Raw genomic sequence first — 22689 nt, forward strand, 5'->3', positions numbered from 1 at the left:
CCACCGGGGAAAGACAAAGGCGGCTGAGCGGGAATCGGGAATGGTAGCCACACCGCACAGCACGTGGTGGGCGTCATAGGTGCTGCTCGCTCACAGCACTTGAACCCAACACGTGGCTGCAGAGTTTGGTGGTACATGTTGTTCACGTCGTTTATTATGAAAATTCGGTCACAGTTACTATGATCACTGTTTCATTACTTGTATGGCTTTATTTTGGTGATTTTCGAAAAGTTTTTCGGTTTGGCCATGTTTGTTTGTTGTAGTACAGAGTTATACTGATTGCCTTAATCTAAGTTGTCTTGTGGTTGTTGTTGTTGTTTGACTTGCATCCCACTGAGATTTTTGCACACAATGTTGCTTTTTCTGCAATATTTTGCTGTCTTTTCTTGGATTTTATGTTTGCACATAGTCACTTTAAGATGTTTTCTTGTTCATGTTTTTGTTTTTTGATTGTTGCGGTTGCACCCGATTCAAGAGCCGAATGGCTCACAGGGCTATACCTTCGATTTAAAGCTTTCGTGACTGCAGGGATTCATCTTCTTGGTTCTTTCGGTAAAGTCACGTAGAAGGAAAATAATAAAATAATAAAAATAAAACATAATAAAATAATTCTCACGACGTTTCGGCCACAACGCAAACAGCCGTCCTCACCTTATTTTCCTTCTACGTGACTTTACCGAAAGAACCAAGAAGAGGGCTATACCTAATAAATGAACTTGAACTTGAACTCTTACGGGTGGGGGGGGGGGGGCTTTGTCTTTGTGGGGGGGGGGGGGCTCAATGTTGAATGGGAAAGTAAAGCAGGTGTGGATACAAGCTAATAGTGAGTGTGTGTGAGAGAGAGAGAGTGAGCGATTAGTGCCGTGTGTGTGTGTGCGTTCGTTGGTCTCATTGTGTGTCGGTGTCACTGCGTGCGATTGCAAGGGGAGAGAGAAAGAGAGGCGTAAACGCATGGCAGATGTAAGAGAGATAAGAGTTATACTAATCTCGTTCCACACAAAGACAAAGTTCCCCCGTGTAGGCTTTGAAAGACTGTCGGGGACACGTGCCGTTAAGGGGGCATCTACGACGGCCGGCCCGGCACACGAGGTGCTGGGGTTTACGCACCGCACCAGGTACTCGTTTGAGGCCGAGTCGACCTAGGAGCTGGCCGGGATCGTCACTGGGTGTTGGTCGTCGGGATCTCGTCAGGTTCCTAACACAGCGCGCCAACCGCTCCGCCACCGCTCCCCACATCCGGTCTCGCGCGCCTACCGGATTATAAGACGCAACTCGAATATTTTGTTTACAAATATGGGTGGGAGTGGAGGGGGTGCGTCTTATTATCCGGAGGATACAGCGCGCAGGCCAGGGAGTTCACGTCCCGCCCCCGCGGCGCGCCCCCTTGATCCAACAGTGGACTTATCATGGATGGTCGTGATGGTGATGATGATGATTGTGGTGGTGGCGATGGTGGTGGTGATGATGGTGGAGGTGGTGGTGATGATGATGGTGGTGGTGGTGATGATGATGATAATGGTGGTGGTGATGATGATGGTGGTGGTGATAATGATGGTGATGATGATGGTGGTGGTGGTGGTGGTGATGATGATGATGGTGGTGGTGGTGGTGGTGGTGATGATGATGGTGGTGGTGGTGATGATGGTGGTGGTGGTGGTGATGATGGTGGTGGTGGTGGTGGTGATGATGATGATGGTGGTAGTGATGATGGTGGTGATGATGATGGTGGTGATGATGAAAGTATGAGAATCACAGCCACCCTGCCCGCGTGCCCCCTGCAGTGATTCACGGGCGTCTTCAATCGGTGCACGTGCGTCACGTCACGTGCGTCACGTGACGCACGTGCATCACTTGCGGCTTTGAGTGGGAGCCGAGTGGGGAGAGAGTCACGCAACGACACCGATGACCTCGCCTCGTCCTCCTCCTGCTGCTGCTAGTCGCACAACAGTGGCGTAGTGACTACGTCATCAGTGGCGTAGTGACTACGTCATCAGTGGCGTAGTGACTACGTCATCAGTGGCGTAGTGACTACGTCATCAGTGGCGTAGTGACTACGTCATCAGTGGCGTAGTGACTACGTCATCAGTGGCGTAGTGACTACGTCATCAGTGGCGTAGTGACTACGTCATCAGTGGCGTAGTGACTACGTCATCAGTGGCGTAGTGACTACGTTGTCAGTTGTGTTAGTTACTACATTATCAGTGGTGTAGTAACTACATTATCAGTGGTGTAGTGACTACATTATCAGTGGTGTAGTGACTACATTATCAGTGGTGTAGTGACTACATTATCAGTGGTGTAGTGACTACATTATCAGTGGTGTAGTGACTACATTATCAGTGGCGTAGTAACTACATTATCAGTGGTGTAGTGACTACATTATCAGTGGTGTAGTGACTACATTATCAGTGGTGTAGTGACTACATTATCAGTGGCGTAGTAACTACATTATCAGTGGTGTAGTGACTACATTATCAGTGGTGTAGTGACTACATTATCAGTGGTGTAGTGACTACATTATCAGTGGCGTAGTAACTACATTATCAGTGGTGTTAGTTACTACATTATCAGTGGTGTAGTAACTACATTATCAGTGGTGTAGTAACTACATTATCAGTGGTGTAGTAACTACATTATCAGTGGTGTAGTAACTACATTATCAGTGGCGTAGTAACTACATTATCAGTGATGTAGTAACTACATTATCAGTGATGTAGTTACTACATTATCAGTGGTGTAGTAACTACATTATCAGTGGTGTTAGTTACTACATTATCAGTGGTGTAGTAACTACATTATCAGTGGTGTAGTAACTACATTATCAGTGGTGTAGTAACTACATTATCAGTGGTGTAGTAACTACATTATCAGTGGCGTAGTAACTACATTATCAGTGATGTAGTAACTACATTATCAGTGATGTAGTAACTACATTATCAGTGGTGTAGTAACTACATTATCAGTGGTGTAGTAACTACATTATCAGTGATGTAGTAACTACATTATCAGTGATGTAGTAACTACATTATCAGTGGTGTAGTAACTACATTATCAGTGATGTAGTAACTACATTATCAGTGGTGTAGTAACTACATTATCAGTGGTGTAGTAACTACATCATCAGTGATGTAGTAACTACATTATCAGTGGTGTTAGTTACTACATTATCAGTGGTGTAGTAACTACATTATCAGTGGTGTAGTAACTACATTATCAGTGGTGTTAGTTACTACATTATCAGTGGTGTAGTGACTACGTTATCAGTGGTGTAGTAACTACATTATCAGTGGTGTAGTAACTACATTATCAGTGGTGCAGTAACTACATTATCAGTGGCGTAGAAACTACATTATCAGTGGTGTAGTAACTACATTATCAGTGGTGTAGTGACTACATTATCAGTGGTGTAGTAACTACATTATCAGTGGTGTAGTGACTACATTATCAGTGGTGTAGTAACTACATTATCAGTGGTGTTAGTTACTACATTATCAGTGGTGTAGTAACTACATTATCAGTGGTGTAGTAACTACATTATCAGTGGTGTTAGTTACTACATTATCAGTGGTGTAGTTACTACATTATCAGTGGTGTAGTTACTACATTATCAGTGGCGTAGTAACTACATTATCAGTGGTGTAGTAACTACATTATCAGTGGTGTAGTAACTACATTATCAGTGGTGTAGTAACTACATTATCAGTGGTGTAGTAACTACATTATCAGTGGCGTAGTGACTACATTATCAGTGGTGAAGTAACTACATTATCAGTGGTGTACTGACTACATTATCAGTGGTGTAGTAACTACATTATCAGTGGCGTAGTAACTACATTATCAGTGGTGTAGTGACTACATTATCAGTGGTGTAGTAACTACATTATCAGTGGCGTAGTAGCTACATTATCAGTGGTGTAGTCACTACATTATCAGTGGTGTAGTAACTACATTATCAGTGGTGTAGTAACTACATTATCAGTGGCGTAGTAGCTACATTATCAGTGGTGTAGTCACTACATTATCAGTGGCGTAGTAGCTACATTATCAGTGGTGTAGTCACTACATTATCAGTGGTGTAGTAACTACATTATCAGTGGTGTAGTAACTACATTATCAGTGGTGTAGTCACTACATTATCAGTGGCGTAGTAGCTACATTATCAGTGGTGTAGTAACTACATTATCAGTGGCGTAGTAGCTACATTATCAGTGGTGTAGTCACTACATTATCAGTGGTGTAGTAACTACATTATCAGTGGTGTAGTAACTACATTATCAGTGGCGTAGTAGCTACATTATCAGTGGTGTAGTCACTACATTATCAGTGGTGTAGTGACATTACAGATGTGACGTCACCGCTCACTCGCCGTGCAAAATATGTCCATTATTGCGCCAGCCCCTGCCCCCCAAAATACAAAAGTGTATTTTTATACTTTTTGCATTGTGTACCGTCCGGAAGCTACCCACATGCCAAATTTCAACTTTGTTGCATGTCGGGAAGTATGCTAAACATTTCGAACAGGCACACATATTCACAAATTTCCCTTTTATATATCGATAAACGACTACACTACAGGCCGCATGCCATTCTCTTCCTCTCCCCCCTCCTCGTTTCCGAGCAAAGATGGACTCGTCCATCTGAACAACTGCCAAAATCGCTGTCCGTGGTGCTGAGTTTAAGAAAAAAACGCCATTTTTTTCAAATTCTCTTGCTGTGGATTTCACACCTGATGAGGATTGCTTGTGTTGCAGTCGAAACGTCGCGAGAATTTTATTGTTTTATATTTTTTTAATTATTTTATTGTTTCCCTTCCACGTGACTTTATCGAAAGAACCAAGAATACGAATCCCTGCAGTCACGAAAGCATTAAATAAATAAATAAAGACTACACCACAGTTAGTCGCTCGGCAGTGCGCGTGTGGTGGGGGAAGGTGTGCGTACTTCCACACCTGCCAGGCGTGGAAGAGGAGACCAACACACACCCTCTGAACTACCTCCAGTGGAAGTCCTTCCGCGCGCAGCGGCGTGAGCCGGCCATTGCAGGGTTGCGCCTAAGGGGCCGTCCATAAATGACGTCACGCACCTGGGGAGGGGGGGGGGGTCAGACATTTGTGACGATGTGTGACGAGGGGGGGGGGGTGGTTTGAGAAATGTGACGTCACATCAAAATGCGCAACTTTAAATACATATAGACAACACGTTCTACTTAATTAAATAGACTTTTTGATCAATGTTTTCTCCTACAACATCAGAGTGCAGCGGCACATTAAATACGCACTACAATGACAATAGTTTAAAGCGATTTGAAGCATGTTTTTTTTATTCTTTTTGGGGGGGGGGCAGAGCTTTGTGACTTCATATTTGAGGTGGGGTCTGACTTTTTGTGACGCCGTGTGACGAGGAGAGAGGGGTCAAAAATTGTCCAAAATCGCTTGACGTCATTTATGGAAAGGCCCATTTGCCGTTCCTACACTTTGCGCTCCTATCGTGTTTCTGTATCGTTGGTTGTTGTTGTGGCGTTCGGACCGCGTGCCCCGACCGAACATCTGTGAAAGAGAGCTTGATAGCTCATCGGATTCCTCCGGTATAGATACACATTCTGATTCTGATACCTAGTTAGGCATTCAAGTTGTTGTTGTTGTTGTTGTTTCGATTTAAAGCTTTCGTGACTGCAGGGATTCATCTTCTTGGTTCTTTCGGTAAAGTCACGTAGAATGGAAATAATAAAAAAATAAAGTAAAACATATTTTATTATTTCCATTCTACGTGACTTTACCGAAAGAACCAATAAGTTGTTGTTGTTGTTGCTGTGGCTGTTGATGACGCTGATGGCTGTCGTTTGACGCAATCCATTTCTAAATCCACCGCTTGCTGACGATTCCCTCCGACTCATCCCCCTCCTTCCCTCTGCTCCCATTCAACCTCCCCCCCCCCCCACTGCCCCCCCCCCCTCTCCACCCCCGTGGCATTTGATCCCCTCGGGAGAGAGAGAGTGGAGTACGCACTGCGGGAGATGCCATTGGCTTCTATACATCACAGATCTCTCTCTCTCTCTCTCCCTCAACGCCTGGGGCGGTCGAGCAGGGAGTGTGTGGAGAGTGTGGGAGGGGGGCAGGGAGAGTGCGGACAGAGTGTGCTGAGAGTGCATGTATGTTGATCTTCTTTCGCACCGTACGTAGCCACGCGTAGCTAATCGAGAGGTGCTAGGGAAATGCGTTTTCAATCTGGATGATATCAGAAGGCAGAACGTTCCAGACGGCCGCAGAAGCGCATCTGGATTCGATGGCTGAGCCGAACGCCGCTGCTGCGAGGACGAGCTGGCTGATGGTTTATGCTCGTTGACTACGTGCGGGGAGAGCGGGGAGAGCGGGGAGAGCGGAGCGAGGGTGGAAGCACCTGTCTCCATCGACTCGTCAGCTTGGCACGCTGTCAGCTTGGCACGCTCCCGACTCGCCACTCACTCGATCACCCACCGATCTGCTCATTAGACCGCCCCTCTCGTTCACTAATTCGCCCATTCATTAACCTGGCGACCAACTCACCCGGGCTTTGGCATAAACACCCACACACCCGTCCGAGCAAAGGCAAAGATCCCCCGTATAGCCTTAACAGACTGTTGGGCAAGTGCTGTTAGCGAGTAGCATCTATGAATGCCGACACGGAACCCGAGCGGGTGGGTGGCCAGCACCACACCCGGCCGCATTTGTCTCCCTAGTGGCGATGTTTACCCACCGCATCAGGTACTGATTTGAGGCTGAGTGGACCCAAGGGAGGCCCAGAACCAGTTCAGATAATCGTCACTGGTGTTGGCCGTGAGCTGTAATCGAACTCAGGTCTCCGAGTTCGTAGCGCAGCACGTTAACCGCTACACTACCGCTCCCCACATCCACTCATTCACCAACAAACAAAAACATAAATACACGCACCCACCGACTCACCCACTCACCCACCTACTCACCAATGTACCCACCCAGCCATCCGAACGTCCACTCACTCACCCACCGACTCGGTCGTTCCACTCATCCATTCATTCACCCGCTTACTCACCCAATACTCCCCCGATCGCTCACTCACTCACTCACCAGCTTCCACTCATTCACCCACTTCGTTAACCGCGCACGATACCCGGCCACCCACTCATCTCACTCGGCCAACACCCGCGCACACCGATTCGCCCGCCCGCCCGCCCGCTCACGCAACAAAGCAAATCAGGGTCGCAAACGCACCGTGCGTGGAGTGACACTCAGAGACAGGACGGGGAAACAACGTAGATTCCATGGAATACAACGCAGACGGCCCTCTCGTCGTGACGACCAGGGCTCGACCCGCGGCCATGCTGCTGCTGCTGAACCTCATTTGCTGCTGCTGCTACTTCCATCGTGATCACGCACGAGAAACACGAACGAGAGTTTCGATTTAAAGCTTTCGTGACTGCAGGGATTCATCTTCTTGGTTCTTTCGGTAAAGTCACGTAGAAGGGAAATAAAAAAATAATAAAAAAATAAAACATAATACAATAATTCTCACGACGTTTCCGACACAACGCAAGCAGCCGTCCTCAGGTGAAGAACAGGTCTGTCGGAAAGACAGCGTCTGAATGAAATATCTGCATTTTCCATAAATATGCTAAATTCCTCTTGATATGCAAATTATTTTGTCAAGGCGTTCTTTCCCCTCCAACCCAGCTTAAATATACGCTCCAAGCCTGGTGGTGTTTCATTCAGACGCTGTCTTTCCGACAGACCTGTTTTTCACCTGAGGACGGCTGCTTGCGTTGTGTCGGAAACGTCGTGAGAATTATTGTATTATGTTTTATTTTTTTTATTATTTTTTTATTTCCCTTCTACGTGACTTTACCGAAAGAACCAAGAAGACGAACGAGAGTGTCACGTCTTTCGCATTGATCGGCGCGTGCAAAACAACATCGCAGCACGCGAGTCTCGCTAAGGCCCGGCTTGTGCTACGGAGTCGAGAGAAATCGGCGCTTAAACCCTGCGAGGATTTCCCAAAAGATCATCTCCTCGATCCTCTCCTCGTGCCGTCGTCAATAAAGAGTCGCTTCTCCTGTCCCCTGCCGCTCTCTCTCCCTCCTCCTCCCTCCCTCTCGCTGCCCCCTCGCTCCTAACTCATCACCTCACCCGGCCTCTCCAAGGCCCGTATTGATCCAGCGTGTTCAGCCTGATGATGATGATGATGCATCCTAATAAGGACGAGGAAATCCCTTCTGCTACTACTACTACTTATTCCTCCCCCTCCTCCCACGCAGGAGCCAACGTCTTACTTCGCCTATCTGTGGGCAGTGGGGAGCGGTGGTGCAGCGGTTAGCGCAGCGCACTACGAACATCGGGGACAAAGGTTGCCGGGCGTGGCATTGACCCCCCCCCATCCCCCCATCGTTCGCCCTTCCGGACTTCGTAGGTGCTCGCTAACGCCACTTGACCCCAACGTATTTTGGGGGGTGGTGGGGGGCGTCTTTGTCTTTGGTGCAGTGGTTAGCGCACTGCGCTACGTACCCGGCGCACGACCCGAGTTCCGTTCCCGCACGCACGCAACATTTGAATCGGCCTTTGCGCGTCCCATACCTCGAACGATTCAGCCATCAATACGTTATTCGTAAACCCGTTGCCGCGCGGCGCTTTGGCACCCACCCACCCATCCCCTGCGTGTGCCGTGCCGGCCTTCATGGGTGTCAACTCGCTCACAGCACTTGCCCCAGTGGTCTGTTAAGCATATACGGGGGATCTTTGTCTTGTGTGTGGGGAGCGGTAGTGTGGCGGTTGGCGCTACGCTGCGCAACGAAGCTGGCGACCCGGGTTCGATTCGCGCTAACGGCCAACGCTAGTGGCGATTATCTGAACCGGTCCTGAGCCACCCCCTAGGTCGACTCAGCCTAAAATGAGTACCTGGTGCGGTGTGTAAACATCGCCACGAGAGAGAGAAAGGCGGCCGGGCGTGGTGCTGGCTACCTCGTGTGCTGTTCCGGCCTTCCTAGGTGCTCGCAAACAGCACTTGTCCCAACAGTCTGTAAAAGGCTATACGGGGGATCTTTGTCTTTGTTTTTGTCAGCGGCGTGGCTCTACCGTGTGTTGGCTGGGCTGCTAAGGCGCATGCAATGATTCCACGTATTCTCTGCCTAATCGATTGCTTCCATTACGTTCACTCATTCTATCAATTACCCACACTGCTGCTTCAGCGAGTGGACCACACACACACACACACGCAGACACACACAGATACGTACACACACAGATACGTACACACACAGATACGTACACACACGCGCGTGTATTCTTATACTTCATTAAGCCCGTCTGTCTACGTGCAGGATCTAGGGGGGGGAGGGGCTAGTCCCGAAATGTCAACCCTTTTAAATAGGGCCATACATTAATAATATTGTATTTTGATTTTAGAAAATCCATGTACACCTATTTTACTTCTGCTAAATATCAATGCAATAGCAATGTTCTTATTCTCAAGGGTGGAATGTTGGAGGGGTGGGGTGGTGGTGGGGGGGGGGCCCTATTGCCCCTCACCGCCCACCGGCCCCCTCCCCCACTGCCCACAGCAAGTATCAACCACTGCGTCACGTGACGAGTCCCTCCATCAGAGTCCTTGAGCAGGGGTCAGGTCAGGTCAGGACTCGGTGTGACCCGCAAGGCAAGCACCACGTGTGTTCAACTGCCTCGGCACGTGAATCTTTGTATTTAGATATACTGTATTCTGGTGAAGTATGGGGCGGGGTAGGAGGGGGAGGGGGGCGTGTGCAGGACCGGTTCAGGTACCACTCGCCATTGCTGTTAGCCGTATCCGAGAATTGATTGGAACTCGGGTCGCAGTATTCGTAGCGGCAGTGCGGCCACCATAGCGCCACCGCTCCCCCCCCCCCTCCTCCCCCTCGCCCCGCCCCGTGCATAGATAAATATAGGGCATCAATTAAGAAGGAATGTCAATGGCCCATCACGTGGGTGATAATGGCATATGCATAAATAATGTAGGGGCAATTTGGACGACACCTGTACAGGAGAGCAAATACATCCCCGTGTCGCGATGACGAAGTCGAGGATGATCTGCAACGGTTGCTGATATTTCTACGCCACTGATGATAGCCGCGATCGGGAATCCAACTCAGCTGGCCGGGGCTCGTTTGGTTGCGCTCGCCGCTGCGACAGGGAAAACTCTCAAACGTCCGTAAACAATTCTTCACGGCGTTTATTTGCGACTTCATCATTCGCGAACAATCTCACAAAATGGTCCGTCCCAAACATTGGCCGTCTCGTGGACTGGTGATGAGTGGCACCTCTATGGCGAAGGCGCAGCCCTGCAATAGCTCGGCGACGTCACTGCTGGTGGAAGGGGCCTCGACTGGGCATTGTCGCGATGAAGCAAATAAGTAGATGCTGCTGGCGCGACAGCGAATCTCAATGTGCACCCGCACGGTTCAACGCATCTCAATGATGTCACACGTGGTTAAATAAAGGATGCCAAAAAATAATGATTCTCCGCGGATCGCTCGGACGTCTAAGAAGTCATGGGAAATATTGAATCTCAATGGACTATCAATTAAAGCGCATGAATAATGAATCTCAAGGGGCCTCACGTGGTTAAATAAAGGCCAAGAAGACAACGCATCTCAGTGGGTTCTCAGATTGCCAAAGAGCAGTAAAAAATGTGTAATCTCAACGGAGTATAAATTAAGCGCTTATGAATAATGAATCTCAAGGAGTTCTCGCGTGGTTAAATAAAGGACTTAATTTATAATTAATCTCAAACGAGCGCACATGGAGGGTGACATAGAAAAGACGGAGAGATGCGCAGGCCTGCAGATGACATTTCGAGAGAGAGAGAAAGAGGCACACGCCTGGATCAGAGAGCGCTCAAAGGCAGGAAAGTGCCGAGCAGAGGTCGCAAACGGGTTTTGATTCCTTACCCGTACCCGTACCCGGCCGCGCCAGGGTCGCAAACGGGTACCCGTACCCGTACCCGGCCGAGTACGGGTAGGGTACGGGTATCGGGTACCTGATTGCGACCTCTGGGATGAAGCCATGTTGCAGGCGCGGGTGGGTTGATTCTAGGAACTTGAATTGTGAGAAGAGACGAGACGTTGGGAAATGAGTGACAAACAGTTACTCACCAGTGACTCACGGTCTACCCGTACCCGGCCGCACCAGGGTCGCAAACGGGTACCCGTACCCGTACCCGGCCGGGTACGTGTAGCCGGGTATCGAGTAGGGTACGGGTATCGGGTACCCGGTTGCGACCTCTGGTGTCGAGGCGTCGCGTTGACCATTCAGACGAGCGCTTAGCCACGGTTGTCTGCGAACGGCTCGAAAGAAGTTCAACGTGCATTCATACGTACGTCGTGGCCTCTGCTCGAGACTAACGATGGAGCGTCAGCCACTGGGGATGGAACGAGCCCACAGACTGACCTGGCAGGCAATACGTCTTCCCTTACGTGTCTGTCCCTCGACGAAAAACAATATAAACGGAGATTTCTTTATTTCTCTGCACGTCCCCCCCAGCCACAAAGTCTTCTGAGAGCGCACACATTCAGCAGCATTGTTGGTTCAGTGCAGGTACCGTAAACTGTGGATCGGCTCCGACCATTTAGTGTCCCATCAGTCAGCCTTGCTTGAACAGCCAAGACAGACAGACAGAGCGAATCTTAAACCTTACTTGCGCGTTGTTTCAACTCGGAACACCGCCACCACCACGCAGTGGGCGCTCACTCTCGTAGACACGAGGAGGAACCAGGGTGGCGAGATGTTAACTCCCTCGCCTGGTATACAGGAGGTCCTGGGTTCGATCCCAACCCTGACGCCTGCTGTATAGTTTTGCGTGTCTCTCTCCCCGTGGTCGCGTGAATTTTTCTCCGGGTCCTCCGGTTTTCCCCTCCACATTTTAAATCAAGAACACGCGTTTAGAGCATTTGGCTGCTATACATTTCCACATGGTAAGTCACTTAATGGGGCTATCATTTGCGGCCAGGGTGCTTCTGAAAAGTGCTACGTAGCCCAGAGTCTGCATTGTCAATGCGCGTCCCGGGATATTGATGTCAACGCTTCTGCTGCCTTACCTGGTTAAATACAAATTTAAGTTTTAGTTTTAACCACAGACGAGCGTGAAATCAGCAGCAGCAACAGCCCCGCTGTGAAGTGCTGGTGGTACCAGCAATTGGCTAAGCTCTACGGTCCTATATATATTAAGGTGTTATCTACCCAATAAATGTTAACACTTCTCAGAATTTGCAACAATACCACGATAAATGTACCTCCGGGCTCTGGAGACCACCTTGTTAAGATGCAAATCAATTTCTAACATTTTTGAAATGCGTTTTTCTGGATTTTGTTGTTGTTATTCTGTCTCTCACTGTTCAAAAAAACCTACCATTAAAATTCAAGATTGATCATTTCTTTGTCAGTGGGCAAACTTACAAAATCAGCAGGGGATCAAATACGTTTTTTCCTCATTGTATATGAGTCCATGGGTCTACATGGGCGTCTATGGGTCACTATGTGAGGCTATGGGTGTCTTACTCTGTGGGTCTCTGCGTGAGTCTATGGATCACTATGTAAGTCTGTGGGTCACTTTGTGAGTTTTGGGCGTCTTACTCTGCGGGTCTCTACCTGAGTCTATGGGTTTCTACGTAAGTCTATGGGTCACTTTTTGAGTCTATGGGCGTCTTCTCTGTGGGTCTCTACATGAGTGTATGGGTTTCTATGTAAGTCTATGGGTCACTTTGGGAGTCTATGGGCGTCTAACTCTGTGGGTCTCTGCGTGAGTCTATAGGTCACTATGGGAGTCTACGGGTCACTTTGTGAGTATATGGGCCACTTTGGGAGTCTATGGGTCACTTTGTGAGTCTATGAGCGTCTAACTCTGTGGGTCTCTGCGTGAGTCTATAGGTCACTATGGGAGTCTATGGGCCACTTTGCGAGTATATGGGCCACTTTGTGAGTCTATGGGCCACTTTGTGAGTCTATGGCTGTCTTACTCTGTGGGTCTCTGCGTGAGTCTATGCCAGTGGCGTCGCGTGGTTGGTATGGGCTTTGGTGCAAGCAATGAAATCTCGAATTACTCTCCCATCCCGGCACCAGCTCCCCCTCCCCCCACCGCCACGCGCTCGTTACGGGTAGGTGGAGTGTGGGTGGAGACATTAGGAGCTCTGAAAAGTCAATTAGGAGGGGCGTCCGAGGCATTAATCAGGCGCACCAAGTGAGTCCTGATGAGAGGACGTGACAGGCAACCGCACAGCTGTAAGAGCAGCCCAGGGTAGAAAGAGAGAGTGGGGGGGGAGAGGAAGAGAGAGAGGGAGGGAAGAATGTGGACAATGATTAGCATCATGCGTGTACAGGGCCGTACATAGCGGGGTTGGGGGGAGGGGGAGTGCGGGGCCCGGGGCAAACCCCACCGTGCGCCCCCCCCCCCCCCGACGCCTTCAAACTAAACCCGAAGTATCGCAGCTGACGCCGTGGCGTCGAAGTGTGCCGGTGGGGGGGGGGGGGGGCAAAGTGCGGGGCCCGGGGCGATCACCCCGAAGCGTCGTACCCTCGGCACGGCTGTGGACACCTCACGTGCTCGAGATGATTTCCAGAGGCAGCCTGTGCGGCAGTTGAGCTACGGTGACTCCACTCTGACGATGTCGGGGAGAAACCGCTCTACAATCATCGCATCACTGCCACTGCTGCATGCTGCCAGTCAAATCTACGTTGGAGGTTGACCACAATGCACCTAAATTTCGATTTGAAGCTTTCGTGACTGCAGGGATTAATCTTCTTGGTTCTTTCGGTAAAGTCACGTAGAATGGAAATGATAAAATATTATTTACATTCTACGTGACTTTACCGAAAGAACCAAGAACACAATGCACCTCTTCAGGAATTGCCGCCCCACGGTCGCTTTGCACGGCGCACAAATGTCCGCGTGTGTCTCGTGTGAAACCGACGACTACGACGACGCTGCTGCTGATGCTGCGTTGCGTGTGCACGCATGGTTCTACTACCAACACATTGACACCTCCTCTCCTTAGCCCGGCCCAGCTCCACCCTCCACACAGCACCGCTCCACCGCACTACATCACGTGCACAATTTTAATTTTGCCGCCCCCCCCCCCCAGTGATAGAGAAGGCAGTCAAGTCCCATCATGGGCTCTCTCCGTCTGCGCCAGAGGCAACGGGCAGCAGTTGGGGTTAATGGCGCAGAGGAGGGGGAGGGGGGGAGGAGGGATGGAGAGGGCAGAGAACGACAGAACGGGAGGAGGGAAGGAAGGGGATTCAAAGGGGCAGTGGAGGCGGAGGATGAGGGAGGTGGGGGAAATGGGGTTAGAGGAGGGGGAGGAGGTGAGAGAGGAGGTGATGGAGGGAGGTGAGAATTGAGGAGGATGGGGATATGGGAGGAGGATAAGGAAATGAAGAGTGGATGAGAGGAGGTGGAGAGAGAATGAAGAGCGGTTGAGGGGGGAGATGAAGGAGGATGAGGGGTGAGATGATGGGGGAGATGGGGGAGGTGGTAAATATGGAGGGGGAGAAGGGGGAAGGAGGGTATAGAGGATAGAGGGGAAATGGAGGTGGTGGATGGGGGGGGAGATGGGGAGATGGGGGCGAGATGGGGGAAAATGTAACAGAGATGGGGGGGGGGGGGTGTAAGGGGGGGGGGGGGTAGGTTGGAGAGGGGATGGAGGAGGGGGTAAAAGGGGGGAGGAGGAGAGAATATGGAGGGAGGATGAACGAGAAGCGGATGGAGGCAATCTGCCCATAAGGGATGGAGGGGGATTACAGGGGAGGTGGGGGAGGATGGAGGGGTAATGAGAGAGGAATGATGGAGACGGGGGATGGAGAGGGGGATGAAGTGGAGGTGGGGGGGGGGTGGGGGGGGGGGATGGAGGGGGGGATTGAGAGTGGGATGGAGACAGGGGATGAAGTGGGGGGGGGTGGAGAGGGTGATGGAGTGTGGGGGGGTGGGGGGGGGATTGAGAGTGGGATGGGAACGGGGGATGAAGTGGGGGGGGGGGTGGAGAGGGGGGATTGAGAGTGGGATGGAGACGGGGGATGAAGTGGGGGGGGATGGAGAGGGGGGATTGAGAGTGTGATGGAGACGGGGGATGAAGTGGGGGGGGGGTGGAGATTGGGATGGAGAGGGGGGATTGAGAGTGTGATGGAGAGGGGGGATGAGGTGGGGGGGGGTGGAGAGGGGGGATTGAGAGTGTGATAGAGAGGGGGATAGCGGGGGAGGGGGGGTTGCGTAAGATCAGGGTGGATGGAGGGGAGCGAGGTGAGTTGAGGGTGGAGAGCAGAGAGGGCTGCAGAAGCTGCCTTGATCCCGCCACTGCCAATGTCAGCAGTGGCGGCGTTGGGGGATCGATATCCCGGGACGCGCATTGACAAAGCGGACTCTGAATTATAGGGAGGATATTGTGAGTTATGGAGCGTGCAGGGGTGGAGCGGTGGCGCAGTGGTTAAGCGAGCTGTCGCGATCGATCGCAAAGCCACGGCTAACATCAGAGGCGAGACAGATCTGAAACTATCCTGGGCCGCTCTTTTACCAACCCGCAGTAACCAGCGTGGTGAAGTATGGCTTTACCCCCCCTCCCCCCTCCCCACCACCACCACCGTGGGGAGAGACCTTAATCAAGCAGTGGATGATTAACAATGGGGTGTAAATTGTCATGGTTAGTATTGTGGTCTTTACACGCTCGGTGTGGGTCTTCTAAAGACAAAGACAAAAGTCCCCCGTATAGCCTCTACAGATACTCTTAGGTTTTTTCGGTAAAGTCACGTAGGTAAAAAAAGATAAATAATAAAAAATAATAGCATAAATTATAGAAATAAAATCATAAATCACGACGTTTCGGAGGCAACACAAGCTTCCGTCTTCAGGTGGAACCGTCACAGCACGATTGCTGTATCAAGTAAAGAGTATTATTATTTCTATTATTTCTTATTTTTTATATTGTATCATTTATTTTACCTACGTGACTTTACCGAAAAAAACCTTAGAGTATGAATCCTCTTCTTGGTTCTTTCGTAAAAGTCACGTAGAAGGGAAGTAATAAAATAATAAAAATAAAACATAATAAAACAATTCTCACCACGTATGAATCCTTGCAGTCACGAAAGCTTCAAATCTAGAGCCTCTACAGAGTGACGTTGGGGCACGTTGGTGAGCGATATGAGAACTTGTCCATCACCTCTCTTGTGTCGACACCCCGTGGGCTCGCGCGCTACGCTACGAACCCGGCGATCTGAGTTCGATTTCCGGCCACGGCGAACATCATTGGCCTGCCCCAACTGCCCCCTACTGGACATCCGTAAAAAAAAAACACAAAAGAGCTTTGTAGCTCATCGAATTCTTCCCAGTGTAAATGGAGATGAACCTCATGGCGGTTTACCCCGGGGTACCATAGTACCCAGGCTCTCGCATAATGTCCCCGTGATGCAGTAATTGTTAGTCTTTGTTGATGGTCGGCGACGCGGCAATCGACTCATCTCGACGAGCTGTACACGATGCAAAGTTGAATTTTTTCGATAACAGAATTTGTTATGCTGTTGTTCGGCGTTTCGACATCGCGGAGTGGCACCGATGTCGGATTGATTGGTACCCCAGTCGCGAAGTGAAGAACACCCCTGGAAAAAAGTAGTGTCCCAGAAATAAAATATTTAATTGCCTCGGCCCATTTTGAGTGATTTGCTTATCCCGGGGTTCGCCGTAAGGATCACATTCTGTGTCCGATTGGCGACATTTGAATCCGTCTCTCGGTCGACTCAGCCTTGAAACACGAGTGCGTGGCGCGGTGTGTGACCATCAGTGTTGGGGAGACAAAGGCGGCAGCGGGAGGGGTGGGGGAGGGGGGGCTTTGCTGGGCACGCCATCTCCGTGCTCGCCGAGGACACTGACTCCAACAGTCTGTTATCGAACGCTCGTCACAACACTCGAGGGGTCCACTCTCATATCCCCTCGTGGCCCGTCAACCCCGACCCGACCCCAGAGATTGACCCTAATGATCCGACGAGGGTTTTTCTTCCTCCCCCCCCCCCTCCTCCATCCCCCATCCCCCGCGCCCTCCCACGTAGCGCGATTGATTCATGAGCTGAGTACAATTCTCATCTCCTACCTACTGCAATGGATGTATTCAGTTGTGTGAACTCCACATTGCTATGGATGTATGGGTGCGTAGTGATACTCTCACTCCCTCGTCTACCCCACCCAGCTGCCCGCCCGACCGGTGACTCCCTCACTGACCTGCCTACTCACCAGTTCACCACTCCCTCACCCTCCCACTCACCAACCCACTTAACCAGTCACGCACCCACCTACCAGCACGCTCGCGCGCAAAAGCACGAACTCACCAACCCACTCATCCACCAACTCGCCCACCCACTCGCCCACCCACTCACCCACCCGCCCACTCACCCGCCCACTCACCCGCTCACCCACTCGCTTACGCAACTACCCACCCGAGCAGTCGTTCATTCACTCGTCGTTCATTCACTCATTCACTCTATCAAAAACAAAGATATCCCGAATAGCCTCAACAGACTGTTGGGGCAAGTGCTGTTAGCGAGTAGCACCTATGGAGGTCGACACCGCACACGAGGGTGGGGGGGGGGGGTGGCCAGCACCACGCCTGGCCGCCTTTATCTCTCTAGTAGCGACATGGTACTCATTTTAGGCTGAGTCGACCTAGGGGAGGTCTAGCATCGGTTAAGATAATCGTCACTGGAGTTAACCGTGAGCGGGAATCGAACTAGAGTTGCCGGGTTCGTAACGCAGCCCGCTAACCCATAACACTCCCACCAATTCATTTTATCGTGCGCTCACTCACCCACCCACCTCACCCATTACACTACCACCAATTCATCCTATCGTGCACACACTCACCCACCCACTCACCCACCTAACCCGTTACACTCCCAGCAATGAATCTTGTCGTGCGCTCACTCACCCACCCACTCACCCACCTAACCCATTACACTCCCAGCAATTAATCTTGTCGTGCGCTCACTCACCCACTCACCCACTCACCCACCTAACCCATTACACTACCACCAATTCATCCTATCGTGCGCTCACTCACCCACCCACTCACCCACCTAACCCATTACACTCCCAGCAATTAAACTTGTCGTGCGCTCACTCACCCACTCACCCACCTAACCCATTACACTCCCACCAATTCATCCTATCATGCGCTCACTCACCCACCCACTCACCCACCTAACCCGTTACACTCCCAGCAATGAATCTTGTCGTGCGCTCACTCACCCACCCACTCACCCACCTAACCCATTACACTCCCAGCAATTAATCTTGTCGTGCGCTCACTCACCCACTCACCCACCTAACCCATTACACTACCACCAATTCATCCTATCGTGCGCTCACTCACCCACCCACTCACCCACCTAACCCATTACACTCCCAGCAATTAATCTTGTCGTGCGCTCACTCACCCACTCACCCACCTAACCCATTACACTCCCACCAATTCATCCTATCATGCGCTCACTCACCCACCCACTCACCCACCTAAGCCGTTACACTCCCAGCAATGAATCTTGTCGTGTGCTCACTCACCCACCCACTCACCCACCTAACCCATTACACTCCCACCAATTCATCCTATCATGCGCTCACTCACCCACCCACTCACCCACCTAACCCATTACACTCCCAGCAATTAATCCTATCGTGCGCTCACTCACCCACTCACTCACCCACCTAACCCATTACACTCCCACCAATTCATCCTATCATGCGCTCACTCACTCACCCACTCACCCACCTAACCCGTTACACTACCACTAATTCATCCTATCGTGCGCTCACTCACCCACCCACTCACCTAACCAGCAAACCTACCTCTCTACTCACTCACTGCCAACGCATTTTACGTGTTTAATGATTGCGTGACTCACGAATCCACTCACTCATTCCCCCACCCAATAAGTAACTCATTCACCCACCGACCCAACCTCACCCACCCACCCAACCTCACCCACCCAACCTCACCCACCCTCCCAACCTCACCCACCCAACCTCACCCACCCACCCAACCTCACCCACCCTCCCCTTACACCGCCTTCGGCACCGAGTGAATTGTATCACTCAACCGCACTCTGCTCGTTCCTCATTTGCATATTCAGATGTTTATTTGCAAACAAGACTCGAGCTCTTCGCGTGGAAATATACGCAGTGCGTGTGGTCTGTGTCTGTGTGTTGGCGCGGGGGGGGGGTAGCGGTGAGCGCCACGCTGCGCTACGAACCTGGCGACCCGGGTTCGATTCCCGCTCACGGTCATCACCACCGGTGACGATTATCCGAACCGGGTCCTGGGCCTCCCGCCTAGGTCGACTCGGCCTCAAATGAGTATTCGGTGCGATGTGTAAACATCGCCACTCGGGAGACAAAGGCGGCCAGGCGTGGTGTTGGCCACCCACCCCCACGTGTGCCGTGCCGGCCTTCATAGATGCTCGCTAACAGCACTTGCCCCTACAGTCTGTTAAGGCTACACGGGGATTTTTGTGTGGCGGGGGGAGCGGTGGCGCAGTGGTTAGCGCGCTGCGTTACAAACCCGGCGGCCCGAGTTTCATTCCCGCCACCGCTCACGACCAAAAATAAGTACGTGGGCAATACCTGAATCGGCCTTGCGCCCGCCCCCCCTAGGTTGACTCAGCCTTAAATGAGTACCTGCTGTGTATGTGAAAAGCAGCACTGGGAGAGACAAAGGCGGCCGCGCGCGTGTTCCACAGCGCCGGGGGCTCTTTGTCTTTGTGTGGCGGGGGAGCGGTGGCGCAGTGGTTAGCGCACTGCGCTACGATCCCCGCTTGCAGCCAAACAGCAGCCAAACAGCAGCCACGACTAACCGAGCCCAGAGTCCTGGGCCTCCCTCCCCAAGGTCACCCAAGCCTCAAGTGAGTAAACCCGGGGCTCGCGTACAGCACTTGCCCCCGCAGTCTTTTGAAGGCTATACGGGGGATCGTTGTCTTTTGTTGAGCGCGCGCGCGCGCGTGTTTCTGCTATTCAACGCGCCCGTTCTCCGCTCATGCATATCAATAAGGTGAGTGACGTAATGGTTGCGAGTGCGTGTGGGGTTGGAGGGGTTCCTGTGCGGAGGAGGGAGGTGGAGGGGTAGAGGGGTGGGGGGAAGGATCACGCAGGAGGCGGTGGTGGTGGGGGTGGGGAGGGGGACTTCCCTGGCTGTAACAAGGTGGTCACCGTTGCTGATTGATGACGGTGACGTTGCTGATTAATGACGACGGCGACGACGACGATGATGCAACTCAAATTTAATTTGTATTTCAGAGTTTTGTGGGAGCGGGCGGTGAGCGCAGCCGCGCGGCGAACGGACGCGGCCGTCCGAGTTGGACTCCCGGGCACGGCTGACAATCAGTGGCGCGTGATGCCGGCAACCGTTGCAGATCATCCTCGACTTCATCATCGCGACACGGGGCTGCATTTGCTGTCCCGCGCGGGCGGAGTCCCCATCGCCTCTCGCCCTGCATTAGTTATGCATGTGCCATTATCACCCACGTGATCGCCCATTGACATTCCTGCTTCATTGATGTCCTATATTTATCTGTGCGCGAGGGTGGAGCGGTGGCGCAATGGTTAGCGCACTGCCGCTACGAACGCGGCGAGCCCAGGTCAAGTTCCCTCTCTCGGTGCACGTATGCGCCGGGTACACATTGAAGGCTGAGTCGACCTAGGGGAGGTCCAGGACCGATGCAAATGCTCGTTCGCCGATATTGGCCATGAGCGGGAATCGAACTAGGGGTGGCCGGGTTCGTAGCACGGCGCGCCAACCACTGCGCCACCGCTCCCCCGATACGAACACACACAGAGGAATAAAGGCAAAGATCGCCCGTATAGGCTTAAACAGACTCTTGGGGCAAGAGCTGTTAGCCACCACGTATTAAGGCCGTGTGGTGTGGCCAAAACACCGCGCCCGGTCGTCTTTGTCTTCCCCCAATGCTGACGCTTACACGCCGTGCCAGGGACTCCTTTAAGGCTGAGTCGATCTGCACCCACACACACGCACGCACACGGGGGAAGTTTCCAAAGAAGACAAGATCAAAGCGATCAATGAGACCCCATTATTTCCAAACAATTATACTACACGCCGTATACGCGTGTGTACGTGGGTGTGTGTGCGTGGGTGTGTGTGCGTGGGGAGCGGTAGTGTAGCGGTTAGCCAACATCAGTGACGATTATCTGAAACGGTCCTGCGCCTCCCCTAGATCGACTCAGCCTCAAAGGAGTGCCTGGTGCGGTGTGTTAAACATCGTCACTGGGGAGACAAAGGCGAGCGGACGTGGTGATGGCCACCCACCACCTCGTGTGCCGTGCCGGCCTTCATAGGTGCTTGCTAACAGCACTTGCCCCAACAGTCTGTTAAGGCTATACGGGGGTTATTTGTCTTCGTAGTGCCTGAATAGTAACGCAGGAATTTAACTCAGACCCTTCCGTTTGCGAGTCGTTCGCACTTCCACTTATCCACCTGGCCCGGTCGGGTGGTGGAGGGTTACGACACATTTATAAATAACGCGATCTAAACCCAAAAATCGTTGATTATGAACCGGTCATTTTTATTTCATTACATTGACAAATGTGTCTACATCCACCGCATATTTTATATATGTCTATATTACACTTGATGAAACTTCCCGTGACTTAAAGACCATAAAATCCCTAGACATTGCGCCCGAATTCTCTCTTGCCCAAGGCTGTTTCCGCCCCGCCGCCGCCAGCCTCCCACCGTGTTATGTAACTTTCGGACGGGCCTGCCGGGGTAACGTGGAGTGACAGCGAGTGGTGGGCTGATCAAATATTAATTGAGACGAGAGCGAGCAGGCATGCGCGCACAATCACGTGGAGTCCACACGCGCACGCGAGCCTCGCTGGCTCGTATCGCGGCAACACAAATAAAAGCGAGAGAGAGAAAACAACAATCCATTAGTTCCTGTAGAACTGCAATATCGGGAACCCTTGTCTTTGGCCACCGTCAAAATAAAATTGAGCCAATGTGACCGACCGATTGACAGCAGCAGCAGCAGCAGCAGTGATGTATTGAGATAGGAACCGTGGAGCGGTAGCGTCCTGATTGGAACTCATCAGCACTCCGTGATCCACCAATGTTTTCCGCCTCTGGAAACCATGTAATCTGTGTGGAAGAGCCCCAATTATGATGGCGATGGGGAGCGCCAGCCATCTCAGCTGTCCCATAGCACCCGTGTCTGTGCCCTGACCTCCTGTCAGGGAGCCTTTGACACTTCGTGTATCCACACAGTTCAACGTTCACCTCGCCTGGCGCAAGCATCAGCAGCCCTGAATGAGAGCTGGTGTGTGTGTGTGTGGAGCGGTAGTGCGCTGCGCTACGAACCAGATTTCCAGATTCCCGTTCACGGTCAACGCCAGTAGCGGCTAAACGAGTACCCGGTGCCACTAGGGAGACAAAGGTGGCCGGGCGTGTTGCTGGTCCCTCACTCACCTCGTGTGCCATGCCGACCTTCCGAGGTGCTCGCGAGCAAGACTTGCCCCAACAGTCTGTTAAAGGCTATACGGGGGATCTTTGTTGTACGTACTGTACGTGTGAATGTATGTTTCGCGCGAGGGTGTTTGTTTTACGCGTGATTAAATATTAACTTTCCAATTTTCTTCCTCTACCCACACTTCCCACCCAATGCGCCAACCCTA

The 22689-nt window shown here is 51.6% G+C and overlaps 1 long non-coding RNA gene across 1 annotated transcript in view; it reads left to right on the forward strand.

The window, feature by feature from the left end:
• LOC144944652 (uncharacterized) overlaps window positions 1–20328 on the forward strand; it is a 38464-nt gene extending 18136 nt beyond the window's left edge. The window contains exon 3 of the long non-coding RNA XR_013639607.1: window positions 20299–20328. This is a non-coding gene — a long non-coding RNA (uncharacterized LOC144944652). The remainder of the gene's footprint in view (window positions 1–20298) is intronic.
• The last annotated feature ends 2361 nt before the right edge of the window (window positions 20329–22689 follow it).

Source organism: Lampetra fluviatilis, chromosome 35, assembly GCF_964198595.1.
Source record: "Lampetra fluviatilis chromosome 35, kcLamFluv1.1, whole genome shotgun sequence".
NCBI classification, from domain to species: domain Eukaryota; kingdom Metazoa; phylum Chordata; class Hyperoartia; order Petromyzontiformes; family Petromyzontidae; genus Lampetra; species Lampetra fluviatilis.